This window comes from Melanostigma gelatinosum (assembly GCF_949748355.1).
Source record: "Melanostigma gelatinosum genome assembly, chromosome: 17".
NCBI classification, from domain to species: domain Eukaryota; kingdom Metazoa; phylum Chordata; class Actinopteri; order Perciformes; family Zoarcidae; genus Melanostigma; species Melanostigma gelatinosum.
This window is the reverse complement of record NC_136650.1, coordinates 9640016-9653356: the sequence shown is the minus strand read 5'-3', so window position 1 is coordinate 9653356 and position 13341 is coordinate 9640016. Positions and strand designations below refer to the sequence as shown.

The following is a 13341-nucleotide window of genomic DNA, read 5'->3' as shown; positions in this document are numbered from 1 at the left end:
ATATCATACCTATGCTGAAATTTCTTTTCTGAGATTTCCTTGCTTTGAGTATCTGCTCGGCAATGAGATCAAAGAATCAAGAGCCATTTGGGAGTCGGAACTCAATGAGACTTTGAAGTGATAGTGGCGAAAACAAACACATGTCATGGATGCTGAGTGCTTTCTTAACGGGCGCTCTCCACTTCCTGCACAAGGTTCCTCGGCTCTTGAGATGGATTTCAATGATGAAAGCCTCGGTTAACTGTAAGTGCAGTATCTCTAAAGGCAAAGTTCTGCATGCTATAAGTGATATTGTTTAATTGAAGAGATACATATAGCAATGCATTACCCATAATTCACGATTTGGCCTTGAAAGAGAAGCATGAATGGCGGTGGGGTTGCTGAATACTATCACACAGTTGTTGACTGGCAGTTTTATTATTTGCACACTGAACATATTTGAAGAGAATCACTTCAAATATAACAGGCACTTTCATTTCACCATGTAAACTATAATCTGATATGTAATATATATACAGTATATATATATATATATATATATATATATATAATCTAGGTGTTATTTTATTGTGAACAGTTGCTTTTTTTCCTGTTCTGGTGGGACATTTGGCTGCACTAATAATGTACATTCACTTAATATGCATCAAAGCAACAATTTTTCTATTTGCCAGATTTTAGATCACAAATCATATTGTCCTTCAATATGTTTCTCTGTGCTACATACATGTTGCCATCACTTCATATGAATCATCAGAAACTGCATATTTTGGAGCACTTGATGGACCCACTGGAGCAAAGAAGGGACCGGTTGCAGCCAGCGACGGTCACTCTCTGAGTCAATCTATCAGACGTGATGATTTGAAGATGTGGTGAGTCACTGTCACTCATTTCACCCTTGTTGAACTTACACTACAATTTGTACCCTTTGCAACCTGAGTCAAGTCAAGAATTACAGTTCAGAATAAGATTTCTTACACAAAGGAAACCTATCTGCAATTTACCCTGTATTTGGCAGGTTGGAGGTGCAAAAACTGCCTGTTTTGTCTGTTCAAAACTAAAGATATTCAAATAACTGTAATATCAGAGAGAGACAATCTGAAACTCCACATGTTTGGATAAGCTGGAACCAGCAGATGTGATGCATTTTTCCACGATAAGGGACATAAATTGATTGATAATCAAAATTGTTGTCTACGGTATATCAAGGTTTTGTTTCTTTTCATGCAAAGACGACATTTATTTGATAGAGGAAGTAAAACCAACAGAGAAACAGTGAGAGACAGTGAGAGATACCTGAGGCCATGATGCCGAACATCACCACCAACCAGACAGTCTGCTAAAAAAAAAGAAAAAAGCATGGAGAGGCAAACATGACCAATGTCTCTCAGCTTTTCTTCCTGTCTCTCCTCTTTAATGTGAAAGCCTCCCCTCCTCTCTTTCTGTCTCCCGTTGTCTCTCTGACTGTCTCTTTCTCTCTCTGTCCCCCTGAGCCATGTTCTGTGTGCTCCATCCCCGCCTCTCTCCAGCTCCCTGCCTCTAATGTGCTTTGGCGTGTGTTACCCACGGGTGCTTACGCGCTGCTGCCGCCATCCTAAAGCCGGGTCACAGGGGGCAGCTGAAGCGGCGCAATGCTGTCTGTGACATCATCAGTCACTGCTATTACTCACGTCTGACCTCCCCTCACTGTCTCAAACTGCAAGGGCTTCAGGTGCTCGACAGCGAACACAGACACACAGTAACACGCGTGGTGTCAGAGATGAATAAAATAGCACTTGAAGAGCTGTATCTGAGAATTCTCTGTAAATCCAATTTGGAGATTTGTATGACCTAAACTAGTTCAGACTCACACATAGTTGAGAGTGAAATTATTTTAGTGTAGCATGCATTTCATTACAAGTTATTACTTTGTCATAGTTTCTGAAATGTTGAATGTCTTTTATGGAACTAAACTCTTCATTTAACAATTCAGTTTTAACCTTAAACGGACGACAAGATGACCATGACATTCGAGTTAAAAATGTAGCATGACAGAATATTTATAGTACGGTGTCAATCACAGTAAAGTGCATTAAACATTTTCTTATGTGTTAGGGCTGCAACTTTTTCTAATTTGTCAATTTGTTTTTCAATTAATCAATTTACAGTTTAGCCAATGAAATGTTTAGAAATAGTGAAAAATCGCATTTTCCCAAAGCCCAAAGAAGACGAAGAAGACAAAAAAAATGTCACATTTAAAAGGCTGGAACCAGTGAATTGTTGCTTAAAAGATTAATCTGTCTATCATCTTTTATGGAATTCAAATTCCTCTAGTTTTGACCTAAATGTTCTCCAAGATGGGGATGACAGAACAGTCAACGATCTAGCATGATAGAATAGTTCAGATAGGAAAAGTATACAAAAGAAACAACTTGTAAAGTAAAGTGAAACAATAAATCATGAAATATTTGAGCCAGGTATTCCACAAGTAATTTATATGTGTATGGATGTAGAGAGTACAGACGAACAAGAGGATAAGTGAATCTCCAGATGTGGCTGCCAATACCCCTCTGCATGGGGTATACGGCTGTGCACAGTCCACATTGGTGTAAAAGGGAGAAACGTGCTTCCATTCAGTGAGCATGTGTGCGAGGCTCAGACTGTGTCAAATCGCCACATCTGCCAGCAGCGGAAACACTCCTGTACCTGGGGGTCTGTCTGTCACCCCCGCTGTCAGCCAACGAAGAGGTGAGAGTCTGCAAACTCCTTCACCCAGGAATACATACAGCTAGTATGAAAGCCCCTGGCCTGTATGTGGGAACACACCCTATAAATCATACATGACCAGCACCACCAGGCACCATATGCACAGCACTGCATTAATGACAAGCATGCCAGTGTCATACACAAGCATATAAAGAATGTATACGTCTACTTCATTTTTGTCTCACTTCCCTGTCTTCCCGCTATGTCCCCTTGAAAGCAACTGCAGCACTGAACTCAATGTGCCGCAGAAAAAGACAGACAGGGAGACAAATACGTGACACAAAAAAAAACAAAAAAAGATAGGAAGTTGAAGCGTTGGAGGATGGATAAACCACAATGACAGAATAATGACATTTGGAGTATAAATACCTGGAGGCATTAATATTTGAAGATGAAAAACACAAAGATAAAAGTGCAAGGGGACAAATAAAAGACAGAACGAAGAGTGGAAAAAAAACATGCGGCAAAGTAGAACAGCAAAATAGACGCCGTGAGTGAAGGACAGATTAACTAAAAGAGTCACAAGAGAGAGACAGAGACAAATAAAGAGCAGGCAGGAAGAACAAAAGAGGAAATTATGTAAAGGAAGGGAGTGGAAGGGGAGGAAGAAGGACAGATTTGGAGCCAGACAGAGAAAAAACGATGAGAGAGAGAGAAAGAGAGAGAAAGGCAGGCAGGCAGCATTAGATAAAGATAGAGGGCAATGCGCATGCTAAAATAGGTGGCAGACTCTCGTCAGTGCAGTGACCTAGTCGCGCAAGACTGAGGAATTCTCCCTGTTGACCCGAACGCATTCCTCCGGTCCTCAGACGTTAACCCATGCCACACCACCATACTGTACTGCAGTGGCTTATATGGCTTCTCTGTCACTGACCTCACACTGGATGTGAGCTGCCAATTAATTTGGAAATTTGAATTGATGACCTGCGGTTATATTTACAGAGCTAATTCTGACTGTGGACGCAAACTGCTTCAACAAGAATGGAAATATCAGGTAAAGCGCAATGCTCAGCCTGCTCTGAATCAACGGTCTGTGTGTGCATGTGGCCTTGCAAAAACACATTGTGAAAATATCAGGGCAAGAAGGGCTCTATTGTGTCACAGAGGCAGAATGTAGCTCTTATTCTCCTGCTGCTGGACCGGGGGCATCGGGGTGACATCAGCACAAAGACAAAAATGTAATGTGAGGCATCTCCAAAGCGAGCTTCTAGGTTAGACCACAGACCGCTCTTTATGCCCGTACGCTCTCACTTTTCAGCAACATCTGATAATCGGGACGTGACCAACAGATGACCCTTCCACTTGTTGCTTACTAAGATAAGTCACAGCCAACAGTGTTGCACCAAACTGACTGGAATAGGCGTGCCAGCAAAATGAAAGATTGTATGCTTGCTGCTTTCACGTAGGCCCACAGTTAGCACATATCTGGGAGGTTAATCACGACAGAATGACTCAGGGAAGAGTAATTCAATTATTCCGATGGTCCATCGACGTTTCGATCGGGCCACAGACTAAAATGGCTGACCAAGTGTTCCTGACTGCTGAGTGCCATTAAGCAAAACTCGAGTCAGTAAAGCACTTGTTTTGTCTCAGTCTTTATATACACACAGTACAGAATCTGTTGCTTATCCTGGACCCTTGTTGAATTAAATAAATGTAAAGTAAATTCCTTTCCTTACCTGATAAAAATCACGTCTTCAATGAAAAAGTTCTCTCAGAGGCTCAACCTGAAAAACAGACATACATATACATTATTTCCGCTGCAATTACTTTGAGAATTGTAGGTATTCTGTAAAACATGAATTGTTTGATAGGATTCATGCACTGATTCTGGATTATTTGTCTTTTGTCTGTTAGCTAGCCTAAATCCAGCCCCCATTCTCCCCTTAAAATTCACGCCTTATCCTATATTCAACCATGTTTCAAGATTGTTTTTCAATCCTCCTTTTTTACAACACAACCGATCGTTGCAGGCATTTCATTGTACTATTCACATTTCCTTCCAGGCCCGTTAGGCTGTTGTAGTAGCACTCGCCAGTTTCCAGCTGGGAAAACACAAATTCAGCAGCACAAATTCAAACCAGCTACACACAATGACAGCTTGCATGGGAATTCCTGAGGTCTGTTCGATCCATTAATGTATGCTGCGGTTGAATGTCATCAATTATGAATGAGAAACATGTGAGATTCACAGAGTGCTGGTGGAGAATCATGGGTCATGGCTGTTGGACTGTAGCACCGTGAATACATGTAACATAATGTGTGAAGTATATTATCCCATCAGATATACGCAAGTTCTGGGGCAGGCTATCTTTAAACGTTAGCGTTTAAAAAACAATTATCAAATTAAGAGGTTGATTTCAATCAAATTACACAGGAATGTACATAACATCTGTAAATGAGACAGTCTGCAGCAAAGCGCTCCTACTATAGGTGGGGTTATTCTATTCCCTCAGCCTTTAGGTGTCCATGTGTGTGAGTGCTGCAGTATCTTTATGCAGCCGGGGCCTCTTCCCCTTTAAGGCCCAGAGTGTGTTGACCCTGCCAGTGAGTTCATACCATAAGCAGACCCATATAGCTTCTCCTCCAGAGCCTCTGATCGCAACCCTGTTGAGCTGCGGCCTCAGTTATGTAAGATTACATAACACCAGGTCTGTCTGAGTAATGTTTCATAAGCCGGGGGTCCCACTACACTGACATTACCATTCAATCCTATCAGGAGTGGATTCAAAGGTGCTGGGCAGGTTTGGCAACGTAAAAAAGTCAAAGTTGAGAACAAATACGATCAAGTCGAAGGCTCTGGGGGGGATTTATCTCTCCTAACGTTCTTGTGTTTTTTGCAGGAGTTTGGTTCCCCCAAAAATGATTTTCCTTCATTTTCTACAGAGCTATAGTGGAGGTCGTGGAATGGTCGAGCCCAGTCGCCACTAAACAAAAGCGTCCTCCGCCCTTGGCTGAATACAGAATGAAGCGATGCTGTCTGCCTATAAATGTCATATCATTGTGTATTAATCAAATCATTGCATATGAATTCATTCAGCACACATTTAGACACTGAATATTATTAGACAACTAAGCCAGTAACTGTTATCTAACGACCTCCGCTCGACAATTAGCTTATTTTTTTTACCCATAACGGCAGTATGCATTTTTGTAAATGACTGCGCTGTTTTTAATCAAACTTTTTCTGACGTCCACGTCCTCACATACATTCAATAACCTCGCTTTATTCGGAATCAGATGACAAACAAAGATATTAAACCAGACAATAAAGACAAAAACTAGCACAAACAATCAAAAGGTGTTTCGGCACACTCCCCTCGGAACGATACCAATGGATTATTGTGGATTCAGATAAAAACTATGACACGTAATAGAGAAAATGTGGGCAGAGATAACAGGAGGCTATGTAAATAAAAAACAGAGCAGGCAGGGATATAACACGGGAGAGGAAAAAAGGGAAAGGAAAGAGATGCCAGGAGATATCTGAGGCCGATACCGCAGGAGAAAAGGGTATATTCGATGGAGGTTACAGCAGATGGACTGCAAATGGACGATAGCAGACTTGTGATACATGCCTCTGTCTACTGTTCAGGCTCACTCTACTGACAGTACACTAAAGCATTCATGTAATCCACTACTGTCTGACACCTCGACATAGCAGAGTGCATACATGCAGTAATCCGTCGTTACCTGTAACTTCCCCACATCAGACAAAAGTAATCTCGCCCAAATGCGCAGGTTGTGGAAATGAAAATAAAACTTGTTGAAGAGAAGTCCGGTGTGTTACTTAGTTTACGCCCTGGAACAAATCCCTACTTATCTTTTGTTGGTACCGAACCACATCTTGGACCGTGGGTTTTGTCTTTACAGGCGGACCGTCAGATTCGGGTTCGGGATAACCGGATGAACGGATGGAAGATGGCATAGAAAAAGGGGGAGAAGCATGGGAGGAGTGAAATACGCAATGAGAGAAGAAGAAGAAATCCTGCAGTACTTACAGTATTTTCGCCTCTCTGTGTTCGGCTCATTCTAACACATCACCTTTCATTTTTGTGCATTTTATAACAAACACCATCCCACAATCATTTCATGAATATGAAACCTGATTGTACGCATGCGTAAGCAGGAGTGACCGTCCGCCACTGCCGGCTTCGTTAACTCTAAATCACACACCAACATACTAACACACACACACACAGACACACACAGACACAGATACACATGACTAATACAGATAGATACACACAGAAATACACACACCCTGCCTCCTTCATGTGCTAGCCTCCCATGCATGGGCCCCCTAAAACTGGGTGCACTCAGTGATCCCTTTCCAAAGCCCTCATCTAAATGTGAGCAGAGGTAATCCTTCAAGGAGAGGCAAAGGGAACAGCGATGACCAAAGATAAAGGAGGCCGAAGGAGGAAAAAGAGAGCGACAGAGGGAAAGAGGTCGAGCACGAGATGGGATAGATTAGCAGGATGAGGGGATTAGCAATGAAGAAGAAGGAAAGAAAAATGTAGTCAAGTGAAGGTGGGGGAGAGGAGAATGGTTTAAAGAAACATATTAAAAAGGCAGAGATGATGCATGTATGGGAAAGTAAAAGGACATGTACATTCTGTATACTCACAGATGAATGAGAGGGTGACCGGAGAAGTGATGAAAAATCATGTCAAAAAAGCAAAAGCAAATGCAACCACAGACTGCAAGTCTGAGTTTGACAAGAAGTCCAGTTTCTTCTCATTCTGGAGTTTTCTTTTTTCTCTTTTTTTCCCGCGATTTTGCCAATTCCTATCCAGCCGTCCCTCCTTCCTAAGTTTATCCCCTACTGCTCTTCCCCCTCCTGTTTTTCTTGCCAGTACCGGTACTCTTTCTCCTACCTCTCTCTCTTTCTCTGTCTTTCTCGCTTTCTCCCGCAGACCATGCTCTCCATTTTCTCCTCATTCTTTGCCTCTGTCCCCTTAATCTGTCCATTCATCGGACACTCTTTTCTTTTTCTTCAACCCTCAGCTCCTGCTTCATGCAGATAGTTTTGAAAACAGAAGTCGAGCTCTGAGGAAAAAAAAATACTGCAAAAGAATAGAAAAAAACTGTTACTAACAGGAAAGGACAAGCAGTTTGTCATTAGCTCTAACGCAGGGACAATCCACGGCCTGCGTTTTTCAGGGGCGCCAGGCATAGGAGGGGTGATGGTGCCTCCGTACACGAGGGCATAACCGAAGCAAAGAGTGGCAAGTAAAAGAAAAGAAGGAATAAAACCGAGCTCGTTGCGGTCTCCACTGGAAGTGGATAGTAAGCCCGCGTGAGGGGAAGGAGTGGGAAGGACTCCGGAGTGTGTGTGTGTGTGTGTGTGTGTGTGTGTGTGTGTGTGTGTGTGTGTGTGTGAAGAGGTGGGAGGAGAGAGAAAGCGAGAAGACAGAGAGAGAGAGAGAGAGAGACACTGGGGGTTCATGGAGAAATATCTAAGAGGGAGGGATGGAGGAGGAGTGTGTCGGTGGGGAGAGGAAAGAGGAGGGGGCAGGAATAGGAATACATTTTTTGTCATTTTTATGCTCACGCTATTCAAATTTTGGGCTTTCTCATTTTTTCACCCCTTTGTTCCACAGCTAACACCTTCTCTTTCTGTAAGAAGGAAATAGCGAAGAAGAAAGAAGAAGAGAAAGAGCTACTGTGTGCTTTGTATCCTGCCCCTACCGCTCCTTTTCCTGGTTTCCTTTCTGCTCTGACTCCCCTCTATTCAGCCTATTTTCTGCACGTGGACTTGAACTCTAAATCCTGTTTGCTTTCCCCTCCCCTCTCTTTTTCTTTCTCTCTCTCTCTCTCTCTCCCTCTAACTGCGCATCTGTGTGTCTCTGCCTCTCTCTCTCTCTCTCTCTCTCTCTCCTAGGCAGTGGCTTGAAATAGTGCTAGCAGGAAGGAGAGAGCAGGCGGCAGGGAAAAGGAGAAGGCGAGGGGGACAAAAAAGGGGAGAGAGATGTTGAGAGGGGGGAGGGGAAGACGCTTAGATGGGCTGACATAGAGAGCACAGGGCTGCTCTGTGTGTATGTGTGTGTGTGTGTATGGACATTTATAAACTCACATTGGCTTCAGATGCAGTGTTTCACACGGTGGTGGTAATCCACATATCATGTTAGCCTACATACCAGAAAATAAATACATGACTTTTTGGGGTCAAGGAGAGCAATAATTAAAACGTTGGGATTTTCTGTATTTTCTCCATAGTGTCAAACTACACTCATAGAAAAAACACAAAAACAAAATCAAGCAATGCTTTGGAGACATACTATATAATTAGTCTTGCAAGGATTAATCCAACTATTTTTGTAAAAATGTCACAAATAATGAAAGCGTCTTATCTCAAGCTACCAGAGCAAAATGTGATGCCTTCAACCTGTTCATGTTTTTGAATTGACAATCAAAACCCTAAAGGGATTCAATTTACAATGAAATGAGCAAATCCTCACATTGAAGAAGTGGTTAAAAGCTAATGTCTGGTATTTTTACCAAAGATTACAAAACTTACACAATGAATCAATTGTATTATTTTTCAACTGACTATCAATTAATTGACAAAATATATCTTCCTCATGTTTATTTTAATGTTTGCTTTCTGGGTTTCACATCACTATAGAACGACTACTGTGCAGTTTTATTGGTTCCATGTCAGAATTAAGAAACCTTGATCTCCGGTATCTGGTAATTGGCTTTTGCCATTATGTGAACCTGAGAAAAATCGTGTTTTCCAGTTATGCTGAAGGTTGCCTGAAGATAGTGTTGCAGGTCAACAGAGGGTGGCATGAATGAGGCATTGAGATCACTTAATTACTCTTGCTATTTTTTTAGTAAGGGATTAAGGGAAAGAGCTGAGAACAGAGGAGAAGGCAGGCAGGTCACGGGAGGTCAAGAGAGAAATTTGCTGAAAACCTATTCAGCTTGGTTATGAAGCGTTTTCTGGATGCTGTCTTTAGACATAACTAACTACATTTGGGCCAGGAATGAGGTCCTGTTTTATTAATCAAATGATCCCAACATACTGCCTTTTTTTTCCAAGGACAGCAATCACCCTGGAAAACAGAGGCCTGCACTACAGCCTGAATCTAAAAAGATGGCATGCCACTGGCAGCAAATACTGTATCGATGATGAAAGAAAGCAACTACATTTCATGAAAAGCGTTATCTCAACCTTTTAAATGTATCATAATTCACATTAACTTCCGAATTTCTTTTAAGCCATGAGTACATTTGTACACATCAGCTGCACTCTATGCAGCAAAGATGATTTGCAGGCAGTGAATGCCCCCAGCTGGTTAAAATAAAAAAGAAGGAAACTAAAAGGTTACAAACTATCCACTGGTAGTGTCTTCCTCACTGAGTTGCTTTCTCCTCGCCTGTTGACTGCAGCACAATTCTTGAAAGACCTTTTGAGTCCAATAAAGCAGAGAAATGGGCCTGAGATGTGAAATGTGCGCCACAACACTGCCCTCTGCTGGGAGTCAATGGGAACAGCTCAACCTCACACCAATCATCGTCACAGTGGAAAGGCTCGTTTTTTTAACATTGTTTAACCATCAACATGGCACATACACGAGGCATACGGTGTGATTAAATATACATGGAGAATATTACCGTTGCTGTTTGAGTTACTTTGGTTTAAGGGCTGAGTTAAGCAGGGATTTCAAGCTGCTGGCGAGGTGATTTCAGGCTACGGTGCCATCACTGTCAAATGAGGGCAGTCTCCCTCCCTCCCTCCCTCCTCAGCATCCTTCCTTTGACTGCATAGCTGCCATCGGCTAAACTGGGACTAAACTCCATCACATCACATGTGAGGATTGCCATTGCTGGATATTATGGGAGCTGTATGTGTGGGCACATACAAGACAGTTATAGCTAGCTAACCTACTGCTACTTTAGCAAACTAGCAGCGATCATGAGCAAAGAGTTCCGGCACTGCATTTTGGCTACTATGTAACAATTAAAAATGTAATTTAAAGCTCACCCCTTTCTCCAATTAGCTTTTCAGATGCCCAGTGTCACTGTGGAAGAGGTCAGCCAGCAGGAGCGTGTGAGGGCCCATGTCAGTCTTCTTCTAAAAGTACGTAAAGTTCAAAACCAGCCTGCGCTACGTGACTGGCTGATCCACCTGTCAATCACATAGACTGATGGTGGAGGTCTAAGTAAACGTCTGTGAAACATCACGGGGTCAGAAATATGTCAAACAGTGTCGTATTTTTTTTTTTAAATCTATTTAAAGCTGGGGTAATTGATTTCAAGTGTCAATTAAGTGATGTGAGAAATGCACTCTGTGGAGCCAAATACAAATTTAACGCTGGGCAGATACCACAGAAAATCAGATTGTTGGGGAATAATTGGGAAATTGCGTGTCTCAGCAGTATAGAATAGATACATTATGATTATCTATTTAAAATAAAGCATGTAAAAGCAAAATTAAAGGTACTAATTACTATATACACCAACATAAATAGTAACTATAAAGTGAATTGAACTAAATAATCACAAACAAATTGAAGAGACAAGGTATATACAAAAATTGCACTTGATGGGAGTATCTTAGGTCTACAGATAGCAGTATGAAAATGATAAAAGAAGCCAATCTGAGTAAAAGTACCTCACTGCCTCCTTTTAGGGCTCCTAATGGCAAAATAAATGTATGACAAACTTTCTAAATATGTCTTTATCTTAGAAACAATAGCATAATATTTCTGATATAATTAAAAAATCTGACAATGTATGACAATTAATGTACAATAAATATTGTGCAAATTATAATCTAATATATTTTTGCATTGCTGTTATTACTGTTAGTTTTGATACACATAGCATTACATGTTGATATAAATAAAATGAGGAAAGCTTTGGATTATGGCCCGCAGCGTGCAGCATAATTCCTCCCAATTTAATCCAAATTAAATCATGAATAATTGTAATCTTTACTGATTGTTTACCAGTACAGAACGTAATGATACATACATGTGCAAGGGAACAATATGTAACATTAATGAATAAGGGGGAAACAATGTGGGAACTGAATGAATTCATATCATTATTACCATTTTTTTATAACACTGCTGTAGTTTATTTCAAAATGATCATAACTTACCAACACTGGAGGGGCAGATGACAACAAAATAAGGAACTACATAGATAATAACTTCAACAATCCAGTCCTTCAATCAAGAGACTCCTCAGCTCTGATTGGTTGTTCTTCATAGGTTATCTGTCACATGTACTACTGTCAGGATATAGTGATAGCATCAGCAAAAAAATACAAAAATGTTTTTAATTAAAGTTACCGACAGTAGCTTTAAGTGATATATATTTGTATCAACAGAGAATGAAGAGATGCTTGTAAAAGTAGCCAGCAAATTATTTCCGCACCTCAGTTTGGATAGGCTTTACACTGTCACAGGTATTTGATGTAGCTGATGCTTCATATGCCTGCTTACAGGTATGATGTAAGCCATGGTATGAGGTATGATGTAAGCCATGGTATGAGGTATGATGTAAGCCATGGTATGAGGTATGATGTAAGCCATGGTATGAGGTATGATGTCACCATGTGATCTGCTGACTACGGTCAGAAGAAGTGCTTGCAAAGGTTGTTTGATTATGGTACAATAATAATACATTTTATTTGTATCGTGCTTTAAAAGGTCCTCAAAGGCACTTTACATGGTAAAAACAGAAATAATAAAAGCAATTACAACATAAACAAAAGCGATGAAATAACAGTAAGGAACAACACAAAACATACATAACTAGCTTCACAGGTTAAAAGGAGATTTGAAAGTGGCGAGTGACGGAGAATGTCTGAGGTGCTGGGGGAGAGAGTTCCAGAGGGAAGGGGCAGCAATGGATGGTTACTCTTTATTCCTAAAAGTAAGTTGACTTTCCTGTCCACATACTTTGTGTACTTTTGGTAAGGCCCATGGTTTTGGATTTATACATTCAACTATCACAGATCAGCTGAAAATGCATGTGTCGACATACTTTGACAGATGCTGTGTGTGTTGAGCTTCCATCTGATCATCAATAGGTTGTGGATGTCAAGTAATTAACTAGTGACTAATTACAAACTGTTCCACTGTAAATGATCTTGTATGGTAACACGGTAACATTACAAATTGGTCAAAGTTGAATATCAATGTGACTCATAACATGCAAAATGACAATTGATTACTTACTAACATTAAACAAGCAAGTTAAAAGTGAGCAATAAGCCCCATGTTATGCAAACTTTTACAATCAGGTGTTCAAAATCAAGATGCAGTTTTTCAAATGTCTTTTCAATAAACAGAAAAGTTTTGTTGTTTCAAATAAACATTTAAAATAAACAAGAGATGACAATGTATCTATACTATTGTTATACTTTTGTTATTCTGCAGCTAAGACAAATTTCCCTGCGGATAAATCAATCAATCTCACCCTCTTAAAACAAGAACTAAGAACTGTGGGTAGATTCATCGTTCTTCTTCTAAGACATAAAATACATCAGTAGATACCTCTTTAGAGAATTTGAAGCTTTTACGGGTTTTATCCAAAATTATCCAAAAGCCAATAGAAAAATCCCATTGGCTTTTT

The 13341-nt window shown here is 40.8% G+C and overlaps 1 protein-coding gene across 1 annotated transcript in view; it reads right to left on the bottom strand.

Annotated features, from left to right (window-relative positions):
- LOC306791164 (uncharacterized protein) overlaps positions 1 to 7686 on the bottom strand; it is a 39831-nt gene extending 32145 nt beyond the window's left edge. Inside the window, exons 1-2 of the mRNA XM_079287795.1 lie at positions 7373 to 7686; positions 4422 to 4469 (exon numbers count right to left, since the gene is read on the bottom strand). The gene's annotated coding sequence lies outside the window, so the exon portion shown is untranslated. The remainder of the gene's footprint in view (positions 1 to 4421; positions 4470 to 7372) is intronic.
- Positions 7687 to 13341: the final 5655 nt, after the last annotated feature.